This window comes from Sabethes cyaneus, chromosome 3 (genome assembly GCF_943734655.1).
Source record: "Sabethes cyaneus chromosome 3, idSabCyanKW18_F2, whole genome shotgun sequence".
NCBI classification, from domain to species: Eukaryota; Metazoa; Arthropoda; class Insecta; order Diptera; family Culicidae; genus Sabethes; species Sabethes cyaneus.
Genome location: NC_071355.1, coordinates 4,860,448 through 4,882,933, shown reverse-complemented (window position 1 = coordinate 4,882,933; position 22,486 = coordinate 4,860,448). Strand labels below are relative to the sequence as shown.

At 38.1% G+C, this 22,486-nt stretch overlaps 1 protein-coding gene across 1 annotated transcript in view; it reads right to left on the bottom strand.

Annotated features, from left to right (window-relative positions):
- Positions 1 to 22,486, bottom strand: part of LOC128743189 (uncharacterized) — a 113,045-nt gene that overhangs the window by 49,932 nt on the left and 40,627 nt on the right. The gene's annotated exons all lie outside the window — the stretch shown is intronic.

Below are 22,486 nucleotides of genomic sequence, written 5' to 3'. Positions count from 1 at the left end.
GTGGTCAGTCACGCGAAACTCCACCACACCTTCCCTGCCCTCACCTCAGCTCAGCTCAGTTTCCATCCGAACCGACAGCAGCAGCAGCAGCAGCAGCCGCAAATGATTGGCATACGGCCACGGCCACTACACATACCTACACTGTTTAACTATTATTAAACGGCAAACCGAGTCCGAGTCCGAGTCCGAGTCTGACAGTCATCTGAATAGGTAAAACCGTACAACAGCCTTAGCCCGGTCGGCCAGCGAGAAAATTGACAGCCTCCAGACAGTCTCGAACAGCAGCAGCCCAGCGCAGCGGCGGCTTTTGGAGTTGAATGCGTAATAATCGCGCAGCGGTGGGCGTCGTCATCGCTATCGAAAGCATCAAGCCGAGATCATTATCGCCATCACATCACATCAAACTGCTTGGTTCGCAAAAAGTAGCCGCACTATACGGGATCTTACTGCCGTTTGGTGGGCTTCTTCATTTGACGGTTGGCTAGTTTTTCACGCAAAAGTATAAACGAACGATCGGCAGGAGGAGAATGAATTAGTGAGTGTAGCGAAATAATTGTGAAAACGATGGAATTTATGAATCGATCACCGGGCAGGTAGGCAGGCAAACAAACGAACACGACTGTCGGTGTGCGCGGGAAATTTACGACGACGGCTGATTTGTTTTCAAGACAAGATTAAAACGGGAGATAAATTTATTGCGTGTAGGATTGCATCCGAACGAAAGTGAACTTTTGTCCGTTTCAAGCATTCATCATACCTGCAACAGGTGTTCGTGTTCGCAACCGTTGGTTGTAACAGCATTTTCTTTTCTACATTTTTCTTCTCGATAGGCACTTTGGTAGAGAGGGAAATTCACAATTTATTCCACTCACTGTTTCGTGACCAGCTGTAGTTGAAGTGTTGCCGCGATTGGACTTTCATTGATTAGTAATCAAATAGGCCACAAACCATAATGGTGGAACAGAATACGGAAAGGCTATTTATTTAGTTGCTCCAAAAGAAATTTTAAAATAAATTTTCTTAGTACATTCACGGATTGCCGATGGGTCCAGCGTCTTCTGCTGCTCTCCAAAAAGCGTAAAAACAAAAATTAGACAGAAGGAGAAAACTGAAAAAGCAGACGAAGGAAAGTGTGACCAAAATTCGACAAACGGAATAGAAAACAGGAGGAAAACGGAAGAGAGAAATAGTATAGATCTAGCATAAAAAAGAAAAACAAAAGTAAAAACGGAACAGAACGGGAGGGAGTTCATAAATATAGAAAGAGAACGAAATAGAAATCCAGCAACGAGAAAGAAAATAATGATAAACATGAGGAAACACGAGACCGCAAAGGAGAAAAACGGGATAGAAAAGAACAACGAGGCAAATCTGTTTTCAGCACTTATTTGCTCAACTCATCAAATCGGAAAGAAAAAAACTTATCCAATTTATTTCTACTATGTACATTTTATTCACGACAGATACGTATTTCGATTACGACTTGCAGGCTTAAGTTAAGTTAATAAGTTTGGATGAAGTTCGAAAACATTTTTATCTTTCATTACTATGTGATGCCATGTAGTAAATTCAATTTGGATTTAGTATGCGGTTTGTTGTTGAAAATCACCTGAAAATGATTACATCCAAATTTACTTTGACTTTTGTTGAAAAATATATTGAAAAATTACCAAATTTTTCTCAAATTACATTATGTAATATAGGTTCACAAACTTCACTTTCCAGGAAAATATCGTGGATCTTGAATGCTTTATGGCGAAGTTATTCCCGTTGTCTCACTGTTCCTGCTGTCTTACTGTTGACTACTCTTCCTGGTTACAATTTTTGCAGAACTGTTTTACATATATTTTTACTGTTAATTTATTCCAGACAATAGAATTTTCAAGTACAAAATTTATTTACATTTCTTAATACAAATCATAGGGGAAAGTCCTCCAGTACCGGACACCTACGGATTTTGACATATATAAAATCAACACTTAGCCTTACTTCAGTTTTTATTAACTGGAAGAATAATTTAGAAGACTGTTTTCCAATAAAAACCCAGCTAGCATTTTCATATGTATAAAAAAGGTAAAAATCAGCGTTACGTACAGATATACATGCTAAATAAATCGTATTTCATGCGCAAAATTGGCATATCCGTACTATTTTGGAGGCGATATACGTGATTACGAATAATTTTGAGCGTTACGACTATGTAAGTATTTATATACGATAATATCCAATTAAGCGTGAGTCGCGCCGTACTATTCTACGATTTTGTACTGAAAATCGTATGTATGTCAGTCATTATCATTATATACGACAAAAATCAACTTGATCCCACTTTATCCAGCTTTAGTTACGATTTCAAGTTTGTTAGGAGATATTTACGATAGTTTTCGTACATTGATATACGAGTTGGTGCTAGCTGGGAATAGGTTACACGTACTTGCATCACTAATGAACCATTTTAGTAACCAAATAGAAATCTATATAAATCATTACTTAAAAATAGTGTCTCCCAGTACCGGACAAGTGAAAAAAAATTATAATATAATCCAATTCAGGGTATATAGTTCTGAAAAATACATGTCAAAATGTTTAAAATCTCTTATTGCTTGTATACTTGTTGACTAAAAATGTTTGAAAAATTGCTTTGCATAGAAATTTCCGGTTTTCACGCACTACATTGAAGCTCTTCTGTTTTCTTCGAAAAATTGATCATCGACTGGTTTTCTTGTTTTTTCATATTTAAAAAAGCCGGTTCGGTATAAATGATATTCTTTCTGCTCAATTTCTTTTTTTTGCAAAATCTTAATTTTCTTTAAGAATTTGACTGAACCTAGCAAAGCATTTTGCTGTCCGGTATTGAAGGACGGCTTGGTGTCCGGTACTGGGTGACGGGAATCATTGAGTACAATTTATATTTTTTAACGAATTGAATATCTTTGTGGAAAAATGACCTACGGAGCTAGGAATATATTTAATGATATTTTATACATGAACTTTTATGCGACCGAAAAATACTGTAATGCTGATCCGAAAATTAGCCGAAGCATAGCAATTCGATCGGCGGTAGATAAAAACAAACAAATCTCTGTTTTCATGAATGACTCTGGCCTGTAAAATCTCACATGCTGATTTTTTGTCCCGTTTATTGATTTTATCATATTAGCCGCTAAGGGGCACCATTTGAACTATGAAAGTCAGAAGTGTCCGGTATTGGGAGCTGTCCGGCGCTGGGGGACTTCCCCCTGTATTGTTCACTTGACGGCCAGATAGCTTTATATCTAATTTATTCAGTCATTAAAACATTTGTAATCATGCATTAGATACGTATCGCACGTAGAAAGTTTCCAGTTTTGGTTTGTTTCATTAATTTGATAAATGAGGTAAAAGATTAGCTTTAGTCCGATAGGTTCTTTGTTAAACTGCTTCAATGAAATGTAATTTTACTATTGATTATTTATGAAAAATCGCTGGTTTCTTTCTTCAAATCGTTATAACTCTGGATCGGCAAAGAACACTTCGTAGTTTGTAGTTTTGAGCAATTCTTATGTAAAAAAATCTAAGGAATTTGATGGAATTGGAATTTTTGAAATAAAATTGTACTCATTGAGAGAAAAATGCAGATTTAGTTTTTAAATCGAATTTAAACATATTTGGCAGTACTGTCGCTAAAAACTAATTTTTTTTTCGGATTTCCTGCATATCCGATAAAATAGTCTTTCTAAGCCTAGTATTTCCAAAGATATAAGCAAAAGAAAATAAGAGGATTTGACAAAAACGTGGCTTTTCATTAAAAATTGGGAACGTCCAATTGGCACCAAACTTAGGATCTTTTCTTCCTGACCAGAAACGAACAATCTGACAAAATTTGGTTCAAATCCGAGAAGGTCGATTACAAATTTGTACTTTTTCACGGTCACTTGACGTGGACCCATATATCATTTCGACGGTCAACTGCAGCAGATGAAATGAATCCTTATCTAAAACTATCGAGTTTACTTTTATCTATACCTATAAAAATGAATTTCTGTCTGTCTATTTGTCTGTCCGTATGTTCCTTATAGACTCGGAAACTACTGAACCGATAGGCATATAAACCTGACGCAGACCAAAACACAACAACCGAAAAAAAGATCATGCTATTCCGTCCAGCCGTTCTTGAGTTTATCGCTTACATATAAACGCACCAACTTGATTTTATTATATAGAAGATAGAAGATACGTAAGTATGTAAAAGTAAACAATGTTTCTGGGCAGAGTTACTTGGAAGGAGCGTCAAACATAGCTCTGGCTCTTTCAAGCTCCAACCTAGCGCCTCCACGCAGATCTAAGTCAAATGATGACAATTGATGGTCTTGCCCGGAAATGTATACTTGTTGACTAAAAATGTTTGAAAAATTGCTTTGCATAGAAATTTCCGGTTTTCACGCACTACATTGAAGCTCTTCTGTTTTCTTCGAAAAATTGATCATCGACTGGTTTTCTTGTTTTTTCATATTTAAAAAAGCCGGTTCGGTATAAATGATATTCTTTCTGCTCAATTTCTTTTTTTTGCAAAATCTTAATTTTCTTTAAGAATTTGACTGAACACATGTGCACACTGGGACAGCTAAGCTAGGAAATGCGAACCTGAGCGCCTGTACCCCTGGTGAGGGGTGGCTCACGCAGCGTCTGTCTCGGCTCAGCGAACGGCTGATTATGAAATGCAGTATCCCGCATGCTATACTTTAGATGGTAGACCCATACCGAAACTCTCATTTACCACAGACAACGAAGAAGGAAATACAGAACAGACCAATCGGTATACGACACGGCAAGGAACAAGGAATCGAGTAATGGATAAAGATAACTGGAAACTTGGTACCTGGAATGTTCGAACTCTCCACGAACGAGCTGGCTTGCTTGCTCGAGAGCTGCGTGGTTTAATGCCGAATACCAGAGAGTGAGAGATGAAAAGATCCAGACCAGGAGTCGCATGCTCACTGCGGCAACGCGTCAAAACAAGAAGAGGTACAGAGAGACTAGAGCCGCGGAATTCATTCAAAAAGAATTCATCGTCTAAAATAACGCGAGTACGAGGAGCACGTGGTCGCCGGCGCAGAGGAGCAATACAGACACTGTTGAATGGAGAGATAAATGCAGAGTTCAGCAGAGACAGGACAGGAATTGTAAGCGATGGTCAAGCTGTGGAGCCACCAACACAGGAGGAGATTAAAATGGCAATCAGTGAGCTGAAAAATGGGAAGCACGGTATCCCGGCTGAACTTCTAAATCTGTGAAGCACTACACCGGATTATTGTCAGGATCTGGGAGAAAGAACAAATGCCGGAGGAGTGGTTGGATGGCCTCATTTGCTCAGTTTTTAAAAAGGGACATCGACTCGAGTGTAAAAACTATCGCGGAATTACATTGCTCAATTCTGCCTATAAGGTGCTCTCCCGTATCCTGTTTTCCAGGCTGATACCGTCGTTGACGAGTACCAAGCTGGTTTTCGTGAGGGTCGCTTCACGACGGATCAGATGTTTACCCTGCGTCAGTTACTAGACAAGTTCCGGGAGTACAACTTGCAGACACATCAAGTGTTTGTGGATTTTAAGGCGGTGTACGATTCAGTCAAACGAAATGAGCTGTGCCAGATAATGCTAGAACATGGTTTTCCGACGAAACTAGTAACGCTGATTCGTGCGACGCTGGATGGGTCCAAATCATGCGTTAGAATAGCGAGTGAGACCTCAGCCGCTTTTCGTGACGTCGCGCTCTCTAACCTACTATTCAACATCGCCTTGGAAGGTGCAATACAAAGAGCAAACGTGGACAAAAATGGAACTATCATCACGAAATCTCACATGCTTCTTGGTTTTGCGGATGACGTCGATATCATCGGAATCAACCGTAGAGCGGTGAAAGAGGCCTTCAGGCCTCTTAAAAGCAAGCGATAAGATTGGGGTTTACCACACCGCCAAAACGAAGTACATGGTTGCTGGCAGGGGACGTGGGAGACCAAGTGGTGTTGGTGCCGAGGTGGAGTTAGATGGGGAACGATAAGCAGTGGTGGAAGAATTTATATACCTTGGTACACTCTTGGTATGTGACAACTATGTCAACCGCGAAGTGAAACAACGAATTACAGCCGCAAATCTGCAGGTTACGTAGCCGTAGTTTGCAAATCCGCACAAAACTGTCATTCTTCAGAACACTAATCCTCCCGGTGGCTTTTTATGGACATGAATCATGGACGCTAAAGGAAGCTGATCGACGAGTGCTTGAGATTTTTGAACGTAAAATTCTGTGATCTATACTAGGCGGCACAACGGAAAATGGCGTGTGGCGCAGACGCATGAATCACGAGCTGTGCCAAGCATACAAATATGCTAATATAGTGAAGGTAGTACAATGTGGCAGGCTGCGGTGGGCTGGGCACGTGGCCAGAATGCCCGACGAAAGCAAGGCATAATGAAATTAGCTTAGCATTTCTTAGAGGACACTCATAAGCTGTCAAGTAACCTCTTTCACAAACGTAAATATCCAGATAGGCCTTTTACTTTCATAAAGTTACGAGAAATTTTTCTTAAAAATTAAAACTGAATTGTTCCAAATTCAAATATTTCAAAATTATATTTTTGATTTGAATAAACCGAGATATAAATAGTAAATGAGAAAAAGCTGGACAAATTTCACCAATTAGCTAGCCTCTCTGCTCATTGCTAGTTCTTTTTGACACTCTACTTTTCAGTTAATTTATATTTTTTATCAATACAATTTTTTTTTTTTTGGGTGCATTCTCCACTGCGACCAGTAATTTGATCTATTGTGGCGGGCCCCTATTTACTGTAACCCACGTCAAGGTGTCGTATCACTATTAATAGGAGTAGTTTCCACTTGTTGACTAATGGCATTGTCCCAATAAGGTATAATACCACGAATAAAGTTAATTGCCTTATTGGGAGAACTTGTCCACACAACTGAGGGTTGTATTAAACCCTCCCCAAAGAATTTGCTCCTTCTATGATAAAGTGCTACGCAGTTACAAAGCAGATGTTCCGCATCTTCACTATCTAGGTTACAAAAACGACAAGAGTCATCTTCCAATTTGCCTAGCTGTTTTAAGTGATAGTTACTTGAGCAGTGGCCCGTTACCAGGCCACAGAAAGTACGTAAATCTTTTTTAGATAGACTAAGAAATCTCTGAGTTACTGTTTTGTCAGGTGATATAAATCGCTTTGATTGGCGAGCTGTTAAATTATTTTTCCATATGTCATTTATCATTGATTTTTCCCAGTTACTCAATTCCATTCTGAGGGTACACGTTGAGGCCCCACAGAATGGTTCTGGTCCAATGAAAGGTTTAATCGATCCAGCTTTTGCCAATTGATCCGCTTTTTCATTGCCTTCAATTCCACAGTGCCCAGGTACCCAAAAAAGACTTACTGTACTTTTTTTAGCCACCTGCTGTAGCAATTGAATGCATTCCCAGACCAGCTTCGATGAACACGATACTGACTTTAGTGCTTTTAATGCAGCCTGGCTGTCAGAAAATATACATATATTTGCATGTCTATAATTTCGCCGCAAACAAACTGTAGCACATTCAATTATTGCCTGTATTTCTGCCTGAAATACAGTCGGCCATTGACCCATAGATATTGATATGTTGACTCCGGGGCCCGTTACCCCTGCTCCGACTCTGTTGTTTAATTTAGAACCGTCAGTGTAGAAGATGATGGATCCTGGTTGAATATTAGGCCCACCTGATTCCCACTCCGTGCGACTTGTTTCGGTCACTTGAAATAGTCGTTCAAAGTTATATTACCTATCCATCCAGTCTTCCTGGGTTAATATAGGATTAATTTTGAAATCTCTTAAAATACTGAGGTGGCCCCTAAGGTCTCCATCAAGAAACTTCTTTGTTCTTCTTAGCCTTAGTGCATTTTTCTCAGCTTCCAATTGCACGAATAGGTGTAGTGGCAGTAAACTTAAAATAGCATCTAGTGCTTTTGATGGTGTACTACCGGTTGCTCCAGAAATGGAGATTGTAGCAAATCTTTGCAACTTCTCCAGTCTCTTCTGTGCATGTTTAATTTTAGTTTTCGGCCACCATACTAAGGCTGCATATGTTATTCTGGGTCTTACTATTGCCGTATAGATCCAATGGATCATTTTAGGTTTCAATCCCCATTTATTTCCAAACGTTTTCCTGCTTAAAGCAATACAATTCAAACTATGTAAAGAATTGAAGCAACTAACCGATTCAAAGCAGAAAATTCAATGCCCAAAACCTGTTTTCGAATAAGACAGTCGCTAATTCTTCCTCGCTTTGCGATTTGCTGTGTCACTTTATGATGAACGAATATCCCTGTTTTCATGCAAGACATCAGTTTGGAATAAGTTCTTGCAGCACATGGATGCAACCAGGCAAAAGGAAGGAGTGGTCGGTCACTTGCTTTAAAAGGCCTTATTTTCACGGCATCAAATTGGTCTAGGTTCAATCTGAAGTTCTTGAAGCGTCTTAGTAGAATACGAAACCTAAAATTAAATAGAGACTTGCAGGCTTTCTCAGTATCTGTTTTCGAAAACATATGTTTGGATAAGTTTTCTTTTTATTTAATTTCCAGAAATAAATATTGTATATCATTAGACGGTCAACATTTTCAGACGTTTACAATGGATAATTGGCATTAAATTTCACGATTTCGGAAAGACTTCCATTTCTAACTAATGGTTTAGTACAGTTGTAAGAAACAGACGTAATAAGAAAATTCAGTAGCCAATTAACCATTCCCTCAAAGGCTAAACTTTTCAAAGCAAGTACAAAACTGACCTTTTGAGTATAACCGAAATTTGCAATTTGCGTCATTTAATTCAATTAGTGGCAATACGAAGTTTGCCGGGTCAGCTAGTAATCAATAAATAGGGCAATCAAAAGAGAAAATTCCTAAATTCCGGATGTTATTAGAATGTTCATGGAAGGAACATTAGATAAATTTTAAGAAGAAAATAGAGAAAATAAAGAAAACGGGAAAACTGTGAAATCAGAGAAAGCAGAAAAATTAGAGAAAACAAAGAAATCAGAAAGTAGAGAAAACAGAACAAATAGAAAACAGAGAATGGAGAAATAAGAATTCAGAGATTTCTGTTTTCTGACTTCTCTCTAAAAAACCTAAAAATAAAAAATAAGAAAACTTATCCAATTTAATTCTACTATGTGTATTTTATTCACGACAGATACGTATTTCGCCTACGACTTGCAGGCTTCCTCAGTGTCTGTTTTCGAACTACTAAGACGCTCCAAAACTTCAGTGACTTCTCTCTGTTATTTGATTTCTCTGTTTTCTGTTTACCCTAGTTTTCTCTAATTTCCTTGTTATTTCTGATTTTTCAGTTTTCTCTGTTGCTTGTGTCCGCGTCTGCAAGAACGGCAACGTCGTTCTGCTTTCCTTGTCTTCTGTTCGTTTTCTCCTTTTTTCTCTGTTTGCCGATTTCTCTGTTTACTGGTTTCCCCTGTTTTCTCTATTATCTGATTCCACTGTGTGCCGATTTTTCTGTTTTCTGGTTTCCCTGTTTTCATTGTTTGATATTAGAGAAATATTAGAGAAAATTGAACAGTTTTTCTTGTTATTTTTCTGAGAAAATAGGAAACCTCGAAATTTTTAAAAATAATTTCCATGTTCGCTGTGCCCTTGTGCAAAGCTTTATGACGTTCAGCTTATTTTGTATGGTAATTTAAAATAAAACACTCTTAAATTGACGAAGACTTAGTAATATCACGATGGTGGTCCTTCCTGAGTAAGGAAATGACTCAAGATTGTTGTAGGGGTATAGGGTAGCCTTCGGCAACAACCTTCACATAAAATTGCAGCCCAGAAAGTTTTCCGACTGCTCGTTTCATCCATAAGTTGTGCATTCATAGCAAGAGGCAAACTGAATGCTCAGCAGACTCTAGTTTTCAGAATTAGTGTTCGTTTTGTTTTCTACTCAACTGTTTTATTTATCTCGTGGATGGTCCCATGACACTTCATTTGTTGAATGCATGCAATCAATGTTGCAAGAATGTTATGATATCCGAAAAGATTAAAATTAAAAGATTCGAATTTGATTGTTCACAGAATGATTTGATTGTAAAATGAATTTTTCGGTCAGTTTATTTGAAATTGGTGGTACAGTCTGGGTTGAAAAGCACGTTGAGGCCTCATCCTCTTCTAATTCATATGATTAAATTGGGCATGAAAAAACTTGGTCGGTATTTACGAATGTGAATCACTTTCTTCGAAACAATTAGCAACCTGATTACCTAAATGCAGTGCTATTTCTTTGGCAAAGTATGATCTTTGCTCATTCACAAATTTTGTTCTGCGATTAAACTGGTACCAACAGTTGGCAGTCAAACTAAAAATAAAACACAACAAATCACTGGCTGACTGGGCCATCATTTCTAACATTGAAATCACGCGAAATCGATGCAAATGGAAAACTTCATTGCTGGTGCTGCAATAGCTGCAACAGCAGCGGTAGCTGATTTTCCCACAACAAATGAATTAATTAATGTGGATATAGTGCGGATTGCAGCGGAAAAAAAGTAAATTCCAAATGCCTGCCTGCCTGCCGGTGGCCCCTTTGGCTTCCCCAGTTTAATTATTATCAGCGGTTTTCGCTTGCGCTCTGGCACGACTGCACACTGTACTATTGCGCTAATCAACTTGTTCTTCTTCTTCTTTCACTTCTTCGTTGTTGCCTTGTCAGCCATGTAATAAAACGTTGGATAAACGAAACAAACAAACTCGCGAAGTCAGGAGCAGTTTCTGTTTACATCTGCGCGATCGACTGTTTTATATGCATTTTTTTTTATATTTCGATTGCCTTATGGTCCAGCAATGTTGTTTTGTTTTTGCATGTGCCTGGCTGCCTCACTCTCTCTTTCTCTCTCTCCCTCTCGCATGCCAGTCAACCTACCAACCATTCAACACCACTCAGAGTGGAGGCATACAGTGCACAAAGTGAAAAGAAAACATCGGCCACTAATAGGAAGAGAAACAGGAGCCAATAATGCTAATAAGTCGGCAGTCAGCGCGATAATGGAAGTCAGCTGAGCAGCACAAATGCGAGAAACAACAATTGGCAACCAAGCGGATAATGATTGAGCCGAACGAGTAGGTCGTATCTGTGCTTCGACCCGACGGACGGCGGCCGGACCGGGCTGCATTCTTCCATCTTCATAGTAAGCGAGGAGCCCCTGCTAATGGATGTGTCATTTCGCTGACCTCAAATATTATTTGTGGGGACGACGACTGTCGTCGTCGTCGTCGTCGCTTCATTGATGTTTCGTAATGGAAACATTTTTGAAATTGGTGGCAATCCGGAATTTACCTCATGATACATTGTTTCACACAATTTTGGGTAGGAATTAATTGGAATGTCTGACTCTTCTTTTATAAACCCAATATATTCGTTGCGAAAATTATCAAGCATTGTTAAATCATCAGTATAAAGAATAGTATAGTATCACTAAACTACCCGCGTGAGACTGTGATATCATCGTGGGTTTATTGCATCGACAACGAGAGCTATCCGAGAACGAGATCGACCGCCCGAAACAATCACGATCACATCACTGCACTTATTTACACTCATCGAACTTGAAATTAGACATAACTTGAACTTGAGATTAGGCATGTAATTATATTTTAAAATAGACTAGAAATTAGACCTTAAGTTGTTGATGTACAACAACTTAAGTTCAAGTTGGCCTTGAAAACATGGTTGAAATTTGACTTAAAATTGTGCCTAAAATTGGAACTGAATTAGAGTTGAATTTGAACTAATTTGAACTAGAGGTTTTACTTCAAACCGTACATGAACATGAAATTAGACACAAAGTTTCACTTGAAATTAGGATTGACATTTTTCGCCTTATTATCTCACATCTCTGTTCCGATTTATCTCTTTTACAGTAACGTTTTTCAACTATTTGTTCTGTATTTTCTCCTTTTCAATATCGTTTTCTTGGTCTTTGCGCTCACTTTCCTTCCGTTTTTACTCTTTATCCTTTTATCTGTCCTGTTTTTCTTGTTTCATTGTTCCGTTTTTCCTCCATTTCTTGTCCCATTTTTTTTTTCTTCTTATTTTCAGTCTTGCTGCTTTTTCGGATATTTTCCCTCATTTTTCGTCTCATCTTCATTTTCTTCGTTTCCTCTGTCTTTTCCCCTTCGGTTCCTCTTGTTTTCTGTACCGGACTCCCTTTCTTGTCTCGTTTTCCTTCTATTGGCGTAGGACTGCGTCTTACGGCAAGGTTTGAAATAGGGTGTCATTCCAAAAAATCGAAAAAGGCAAGCGTCACCAAAAGATGAAAGATTTCGAGCGCTAATAGCTTAGCGGTTTCCAGATCGATTTCAAATATTTTTTTTTTTTTTTTTTTTCTCTCTTTATTATCGAGATTTTCAGCCGTGGGCTGGTTCATCTCGTGATTCGATTTCAAATATTTTTACGCCAAATAATGAAACATATTGATTTGAAGGTACATACAATTCAAAATCTATACCTATAAAAAAGGATTTCTGTCTGTCTGTCTGTCTGTCCCTATGTTCCTTTTGGAATCGAAAACTACTGAACCGATTGGCGTGAAAATTTGCATGTAGGGGTTTTTGGGGCTACGGAAGGTTCTCTCGATGGCGAAAGACCCCTCCCACCACTAAGAGGGGGGGCTTCCATACAAATATCTATACCTATAAAGAAGGATTTCTGTCTGTCTGTCTGTCTGTCCTGTGTTCCTTATAGAATCAAAAACTACTGAACCAATCGGCGTGAAAATTTGCATGTAGAGGTTTTTGGGGCCAGGAAAGGTTTTAGCGATGGTTAGAGACCCCTCCCCCCACTAAGAGGGGGGGTTCCCATACAAATGAAACACAAATTTCTGCATAACTCGAGAACTAATCAAGCAAATAGAACCAAATTTGGCATGTGGGTGTTTTCGGTGACAAGAATTTATTCTAGGGTAATTTGAGGCCCCTCCCCTCTTTATAAGGGGAATTATAACTCCTCTCCCCTTTAAGAGGGGGGGTTTCCATACAAATTTCCTCATAATTCGAGAACTAATCAAGCAAATGGAACCAAATTTGGCATGTGAAAGTTTTCGAGGGCAAGAAAATTTTCTATGTTGAATTAGGACCCCTCCTCACTTTAAGAGCGGGGGCTCCTGTACAAATGAAATACCAATTTCCTTATAGCTCGAGAACTAATCAAGCAAATGGAACCAAATTTGGCATGTGTCTGTTTTTGGAGACAAAATTTTTTTCTATGATGAATTGGGACCCCTCCCCACTTTAAGTGGGGGGGGGGCTCCTATACAAACGAAATACAAATTTCCTTATAACTCGAGAGCTAATCCAGCAAATGGAACCAAATTTGGCATGTAGGTGTTTTTGGAGGCAAGAATTTTTTCTATGATGAATAAGAACCTCTCCCCACTTTAGGAGGGGGGGCTCCTATACAAATGAAATACAAATTTCCTCATAACTCGAGAACTAATCAAGCAAATAGAACCAAATTTGGCATGTGGGTGTTTTCGGTGACAAGAATTTATTCTATGGTAAATTGAGACCCCTCCCTCTTTATAAGGGGAATTGTAACTCCTCTCCCCTTTAAGAGGGGGGGCTTCCATACAAATTTCCTCATAACTCGAGAACTAATCAAGCAAATGGAACCAACTTTGGCATGTGAAGGTTTTCGAGGGCAAGAAAATTTTCTACGGTGAATTAGGACCCCTCCCCACTCTAAGAGGGGGGGCTCCTGTACAAATGAAATACAAATTTCCTCCTAACTCGAGAACTAATCAAGCAAATAGAACAACATTTGGCATGTGGGTGTTTTTTTGGTGACAAGAATTTATTCTATGGTGAATTGAGACCCCTCCCCTCTTTATAAGAGGAATTATAACTCCTCTCCCCTTTAAGAGGGGGGACTTCCATACAAATTTCCTCATAACTCGAGAACTAATCAAGCAAATGGAACCAACTTTGGCATGTGAAGGTTTTCGAGAGCAAGAAAATTTTCTATGGTGAATTAGGACCCCTCCCCACTTTAAGAGGAGGGGCTCCTGTACAAATGAAATACAAATTTCCTCATAACTCGAGAACTAATCAAGCGAATTGAACCAAATTTGGCATGTGTGTGTTTTTGGAGACAATTTTTTTTTCAATGATGAATTGGGACCCCTCCCCACTTTAGGAGGGGGGGTCTTATACAAACGAAATACAAATTTCCTCATAATTCGAGAACTAATCCAGCAAATGGAACCAAATTTGGCGTGTAGGTATTTTTGGAGGCAAGAATTTTTTCTGTGATGAATTAGGACCTCTTCCCACATTAGGAGGGGGGGCTCCAATACAAATGAAATACAAATTTCCCCATAACTCGAGAACTAATCAAGCAAACAGAACCAAATTCGGCATGTGGAGGTTATTGGAGGCAAAAATATTTTCTACGGTGAATTAGGATCCTTCCACACTTCAAGAGGGGGGCTTCTACACAAATGAAATACAAATTTCCTCATAATTCGAGAACTAATCAAGCAAATGGAACCATATTTGGCATGTGGGTGTTTTTGGAGGCAACCATTTTTCCCATTATGAATTAGGACTTCTTACCTTTTTAGGAGGGGGGGGGGGCTCCCATTCAAACGAAATACAAATTTGCTCATAACTTTAGAACTAATCAAGCAAATGGAACCAAATTTAGCATGTAGGAGATTTTTGAGTCTTGAATTTATTTTATGATAGTTAGAGACCTCTCACCCCTGTGGTAGGGGGATATGGACTCTCATACAAATAAAACAGAAATTTTTGCGAAACTCAAAAACTAATCCAACTCGAGAAATTCGAGACTCTTCCATAAAACATTAATCAATAACAAGACCACAAAAACTATCTATAGTAACACTAGATCATTCAGGACGAGCCGGTCGCGAGTGTTGCCGGTGACCCGCCGTCGGAAGCGCCGCCCACTGGGGGGCTTGCAAAACTCGAGATAGTGACAAAGATCATCCGAGATTCATGATTTATGTACAACACAGGTTAATTTGTGGCAATACGAAGTTTGTCGGGTCAGCTAGTATGCCTATAAAAATGGATTTCTGTCTGCTCTATGTTCCTTATAGAATCGAAAACTATTGAACCGATCGGAGTGAAAATTTGCATGTAGGGGTTTTGGTGCCGGGGAAGATTCTTATGATGGTTAGAGACCCCTCCTCCCACTAAGAGGGGGGCCCCCATACAAATGAAACACAAATTTCTGCATAACTCGAGAATTAATCAAGCAAATGGAACAAAATTTTACATGTGGGTGTTTTTAGAGACAAGAACTTTTTCTATGGTGAATGGAAATCTCTCCCCACTTAAGGGGGGGGGGGGCTCCTATACAAATGAAATACAAATTTCCTCATAACTCGAGAACTAATTAATCAAATGGAACCATATTTGGCATGTGGGTGTTTTTGGAGGCATGATTTTTTTCTATGATGAATTGAGACCCCTTACGTTTTTAGGAGGGGGCTCCCATACCAATGAAATACAAATTTCCTTATAACTCGAGAACTAATTCAGCCAATGGAACCAAATTTAGCATGTGGGTGTTTTTGTAGGCAATTTTTTTCTATGGTGAATTGAGACCCCTCCCCTCTTTAGGAGGAGAATAATGACCCCTCTCCCTTTTAATAGGAGGGCTTCCATACACATGAAATACAAATTTCCTCATAACTCGAGAACTAATCAAGCAAATGCAACCAAATTGGACATATGGGTTTTTTTGGAGACAATAATGTTTTCTATGGTAAATTGAAACCTCTCCCCGCTTCAGGAGGGGGGCTCCTATACAAATCAAATACAAATTTCGGCATTGCTCGAGAACTAATCAAGCAAATGGAACCAAATTTGGCATGTGAGGGGCTTCGGAGGCAGGAATTTTTTTAATGATGGTTTGAGACCCCTCACCCCTGTGGTAGGATGATAAGGACTCTCATACAAATAAAACAGAAATTTTTGCGTAACTCAAAACCTAATCGAACTCGAGAAATTTTAGATTCTTTCATAAAACATGAATTAATAACAAGACCACCAAAAACTATCAATAGTAACATTAGATAAATCAGCGCGAGACGGCCACAGGCCGCGAGTGTTGCCGGCGGCCTGCCGTCGGAAGCACCGGCCACTGCGGGGGGGCAGCCTCCCGTAGAGATCACCTCTATCTAGGTTTATTTATTTTCCTAAATCTACTGACCTCTATTACTTTCCTTCAGTTGGGTCACCCCTGCGAAATGGTACTTTCTACGAAAAGATTTTCCTTGAAATGGTACATCCCGCGTAAGGTTTTTCGCAAAATGGTATTCTGCGAAACTCTATATTCCGCGTTATGGTCAACCGAGAATTGGTGTTCCGCAAAATGGTAATTGGCGGAAAGGTTTGTAGTGTTGGCGAATATTTAAATGCTATCCGCTTTATTTTATCAGACTAAGCAATGGGGGGAGTTGTTTTCTACTTTACTGTGAGCAAAATTTGTATATTAAAACACCCATTAACTCCCCAGAAACTCAAGATTGTGACAAAGGTCATCCGAGATTCACGATTTATGTACAACACAGTTTAATTTGTGGCAATACGAAGTTTGTCGAAGAACGGCGCTTAACCACCCCTTCTCTTCAACCGATGTTATCGTTTCAACATTAAACCTCCAATGGGATGTCCTGAAGGTAAACAATTTTCCTAAAGTATAAAACTACCCCTTTTCTTTAACCGCCTTTAACATTTAGGATTGAAATTGAAATGTCCTGAAGGTGAAACGTCATCGAAAAGTGAGTGGTCATCCTTTCCTTTTGTCAGATTGTATCCATATAGGTACTAGGATATATGTGTAACTAAATAGTGTTTGATGTTGAAGTAAGATTTGAGGCACTATTAACATTCATTCGAAAATAATTGAATATTTGCACGACGTATTACGAACTCTACTTATTTTCAGACACAAATTGTGCCTCTTCCTCCGTCTACTGTAGAAACCACCGACAGTTGGTCTATTCCATCACGGAGAATAAAAATGTAGTTTCAACCATATTGATGGTTGTTTTACGCACAAACAGAAATTTCGTTTTGTTTTAAACTGAAATGTATGATTGAAATGAAAATATTTATTATTATATCGATGTTATACTCAATTTAAAAATACTTTACTTTTAATGCAAAACTGTTATTTTCTTGATTCAAATAGAATTTCGTTTTGAAACAAAAATATTTTAAGGTTGTTATAAAAGTATTTTATTGAGGCTCAAAGCAACAATCATTTCGTTTGAAAAAAAACTGGAGTTTTTTCGTTCCGTGATAGGAACGAAGGCGTCGTCCCGTCAGTAAAATGAGTTAGATTCTCGATCCATGAATCGCACTTTTACCCCGTCAGTAAATCGAACTTTTGCCTCGCTAGGCGTTTGACGGGATTTGATCAAATTACGGAAAAGTGAAATATATTTTGTAGATTCTTCTCACCGCAATTTCAAGAGAGGCGCGAGATGGATTAAAACAATAATAATAATAATAAAACATTAATCGACGACACATCAGCGACTTCTGAAGCGTATCCGATTGTAGCAATTGGAGATCTTCTTCAAAATCCGTGAATCGATGTCTTATAAGCTCGAAAATTTTCCTTTTTTTAAATAGAAAGTTTGGAATGTATATTTAGTTTTTTTTTATGTGAAGGGAGGTGGGGGGTTGCCGTGACGTGACGTACTTTCTCTGGGGGGTCATGAATGTGTGACAAAATGTGACAAGGGGGAGGGGGGCTTGATTTTGGTCAAAATTTGCGTGACGTACGGACAAGTATAAAGTCAAGTCGCCACAAGTATAAAAATAACTGAGAAGCAGAGTGGCAAGAAAACCTTCAATGTACTTTGAACTATAATATCAATTGAAAATCTTCCAACCTACGAGATTTTAACTAGCATTTTACATGTTAGTTGAAAGACAAGCTTAAATCAAAGCGATATGCCATAATAAATTGCGTTTTAACTATTTTCGAATAAATTAATAATAGTAAATTAGTTTTGTGAATGATAACGCAGATCAATTGATTATACCTAACTGTTTAGCCAAACGTTTTGTGTTAAATGACAAATATTTTATGCTTTGAATAAATTTTTTAAGCCAATAAACGTATATCGATTGTCAACTGGTGTGTGGTTTCCAGTCAGTAAGCCTACAAAATGTGGTATCACCGCCAAACACCAAAGGATGTGTGATAGTGACTTGGTCTCTTGATGGTTTAATTCTTTATAGAACTACACATTCGAAGAAACTGATACACAAGATACAGGCATTTGGAAAGTATAATCTCGACATCATCTAGCACAAAGTTATAAATTTGTGTAATAAACTGTGGAACATTTGAAAAACATCCAGCGTCATCGAATTGCATCTACATTCGAAGTTCTACGTTAGCGTGTTCTCGTTTTTTTATCAGCTTCCTAACCCCGTTTTTTTTTATTTCCTGTCCCATTTTATCCTCCGTTCCGTCTTCTGTCTTTTTTCTTCTGTTTTTCCTCGTTTCCTATCTCGTTTTTTTGTCATTTTTCGACTCTTTTCTTCTTTTCGGTCTCGTTGTTGTCATAATGTAACCGTTTTCATCTAGATATTTCAGGCTACATTGCAGAATGTAGCCTCCAGGTAATGCAGGAGCCATAAGACTGACATTTATTTCCAAAACCAGGGTATTAATACCCATTTCCTGAATATGGCGAGTTCGGTGTGGCCATACTGAAGGGTATGGAATATGCATATTCTATATGTTTTATGCCTCCTGCGCTGTACTCGGGTATGTTTTCTTGTTTATTATTTTATAGCCTAGGGCGCAGTGTGTGATTGAAGTAAGTGAGTACACTATCAAGGGTTTCGCCGCTTTTTGCTCTTAAACTCATTTTCTGCCCCATTTCTTCGTTTCATTCTTCTACAAGTTTTCTGTTACATTATGCTTTTTCTTTCGTTTTCGATTTTCCATTTCGATTTTCGATTCTCGATTTCTGAATCCGACTGTCTTCCGATTTCATTTTTCTCCATTTTTTGCTTTTACCTCGTTTCATTTCTCTATGCTCGTTTCTCTGTTTTCCTATGCTCTTTTTGTTTTCCTCCGTTTTTATCCCATATTTCCTTCTCTTTTGTTTTTTTCCTTTTAGGACAGTGCAAATTATTTTCAAAGTTTTTGTCTCCCCCCTTTAAAATTGACAAAAAAATAATTTGTGGGATATCAGTCAATTTTTTTATAAAATAAATTGTCTGTAGGCTATACACTTCTAAGATCTAGAAAAATGAGTGTACAGGCAGAACAGAAATGGAAACTCGACCAATGGAATTTTCGAAAATCGGGAAACAAAATTTGCTTTTATTTTTGTCGTTCTTTTCGTAGGTTTTTGCATGGAAAATAAAAACGCATATCAAGAATAGATTTGGTTTTCACGTTTAAACTTTAAATGAAAATGCCTAAAACGCATATTTTTTTGTTGCCCAACACCAGAAGGACAAAAACTTTATAAAATATTTGGAATGGCCTTACTAGCCTGAAAGACAAAGAGAATCGACAGAAAAGTCGTGACAGAATGGAAGAGAAAACGGGACATAAAAAAAGAAAACGGGAGAAAAAAAGGGAAAGCATGGCAAAAAAGAAGAGAGTGCATAGGAGAAGAGAGAGAAAGAAAGGAATAAAAATAAGAGAAAAGAAAGAAAAATGATGAATAAATCAGGACATACTGGACATAACAGTAGAAAAAAAAACGAACAAACGAACAACGAAAAAAGGGAGGAAAATATGGATAAAATACGGGAGCAGGAAAATTGAAAATCGATAACAGAAACAGAGGAGAGCAGAGGAAAACAAAGAAAGCGAATGACAAACGGGATGAAACGGAAAACAGAACGTGACAGAAAAAGAGGAACAACAGAGTTTAATAAGAGGAAGTTTGAAAAGAAAACTAAAAAAGACGGTCGGCACCCGAATGTTAGCTCCTACTACACTATAGTTGATAACCGTCTATCTTCTTGGTGGTAGAAGCAATCGTACAATAAAAATTATCGTCGGCGGGGAAGCGTATGTATGCGTGTATGGAGACTATACAATAGAAGGGTGCGACGGCTGTAGTTTAATCGCCAAAACATTCGGGTACCAACCGAAAGAGTGCAGACTGGAGTCCCACCTGTCATTGAACTACCCAATATATTTTCAACCTCATATCGAAGTTTCCCATACATTCATACAGTTTACCATTCTTCTTACGTTCCTCCACTTTACAAAAAAGTTTACTTTGGACCGCGCTACAGTCAAAGACAAGTAAAACATAAAAAGCTAGACTGATGAAGAGGAAAAACGGGCTTGAAAATGAGCTAAAACAGAAGAAAAAAAAGTGAAAAGTTGTTTTCAAGACTCAACCACCTGTTTAACGTAAGATGCAATAAAATGCTGGTGCAAATAAAAAAAGCCTACGGTACTGTTCACCCGTTGTGATTCCTCAATAAACTTCAGGTTAGTTTGCTGATTTTTGATAATTGCCAAGCTCATAATAAGCCCTAGCGTCTTTCAAAAAATTAATCCCATTGGGTTTTAAACTCCTAAGAAACTGCAGCCGGTAGATAGCAACACCTTTTGCTTTATTTGCGGGAAAGGGTTTCTGGTTGATTTAATTGAAGATATCATTGATTAAACAGTTCATACTGCTGACTGTCTATTGAAAAACACTGCACTAGCTCTCCTTATGGCTTGGTCAATTAGTCACTAACTGTTCATGTCATTCTATGGTGCAATTTACGTACAACATGCTGCAAGAAACAGATGATGTGATCAAGCAGTCTTGGATTCATTCAAACAAATTTTCAATGTCCCTCCATTTTTATAATTTCTTCCTTTTTATCAACGATGTGGCTAGTAGGTGTTGTCTGTAGCAACTTAGCAACGAAAACTTATAATGAAATGATGTGCTAAAAACTGCAGTGAATTTATAAAAATCGTTTAATTTTAGGTGGAAATTTCAGGAGTTACTTGCCAAATTCAATCGAAGATAGAGATGAAGGTAAAACGAAACGAACAGAGGGAAGAGGGCACAGAAATAGCAAAAACGTGATTAAAAAAAGTGAGAAAGCTAGAAAGAAAAAGAGAGATTTCGAACCAGAAAAGGAATGGAACAGAAAACAAGAGAAAAGAAGAGAGAGCGAGAGAGAGAAAAGAAAACCGATAAAAGAACAATTCTATAAGAGGAAACATGGAACAGACGAAGACGAATGCAATACGTGCAAGAAAGAAATAAAGATAAGCAGTTGGAAAGAGACGAAAAGTGGAAAAAGAACGAGGACAAACGAGAGAAAATTATCAAATATGGGCGAAAAACAAGAGTAGAAGCCGACAATAAGAACAAATGAGTCAGCAATCGAAAACAATTGAATAGGAGGAAAAAGCACAGAATAGAATAAAATAAAAACGAAAATAAAAAGAGGAAAAGTGAAAGCAAAAATCAAGAACGGTACATAATAGAAGAAAAAATGGAACAAAAACAGGACTAAAAAGAGAAAAAACCAGTATAAAACAGGTATAAATCCAACAGGTATAATTGGCAACTGACTAAAGTTTTTGGAGCGTCTCAGTAGAATACGAAACCTAAAATTAAATAAAAAAAAAGAAACCTTATCCAATTTAATTCTAGTTTTCTTCTTTTTATTTAATTTTAGATAATTGGCAATTCCAATTCTAATTAAATTCCAATTTAGTTTCAAATTCTATTTTAAGTTCAATTTCATGTCTAATTCCAAGTAAAACTTTCAGTTCAAATTACTCCAAATTCAAGTCCAATTTCAAGCCCAATTTCAACTCAAATTTCTAGTGTGGTTCTCAGTCGAATTTCTACTCCAATTTTAACAGTGATGTTAAATCCAATTGCACCCGAATCCGAAGGCATTTCGAAATGTTCAACCTAACCGGGCAGTATTTTTGTGACAAATAATAAATAGAGTCACCAACCTACGATTATTCGAAATCCCACGACAAACAATTTTTCTAAAAGGTCGAATGCACCACCTTTTGCTGGTGTTTGGGCACGCTAGTTTGGGTGTAGGTTACAGATGTTTAAACCCCGAAAAATATTTATTTGTTAAGACCGTGTCAAATTAATTAGTACTTTTTTTTAAGGGAATCATAAAACGGTGCGGAATATTTTCGCAACCGAACCTCAAGTCACCATGTGGAATGCCGGCATTAAAGTAGTGTTTATTACTTTCTGCTTCCCACTTTGCATAAATGAATATTAATCACGCGGAATTTAAATGCCTCATCCGATTGATGGTGCAACACTTAAGTTTCCCTTACATGAATAAATATGCAATTGAACTGAAGCAAACATAATAATCGTTCGTTGCTTTTGCCAGTCTGGTAACGAGAGTGGAGTACCTTTGGGTGAAATCATTTGAATGGAAATTAATTGATTAGC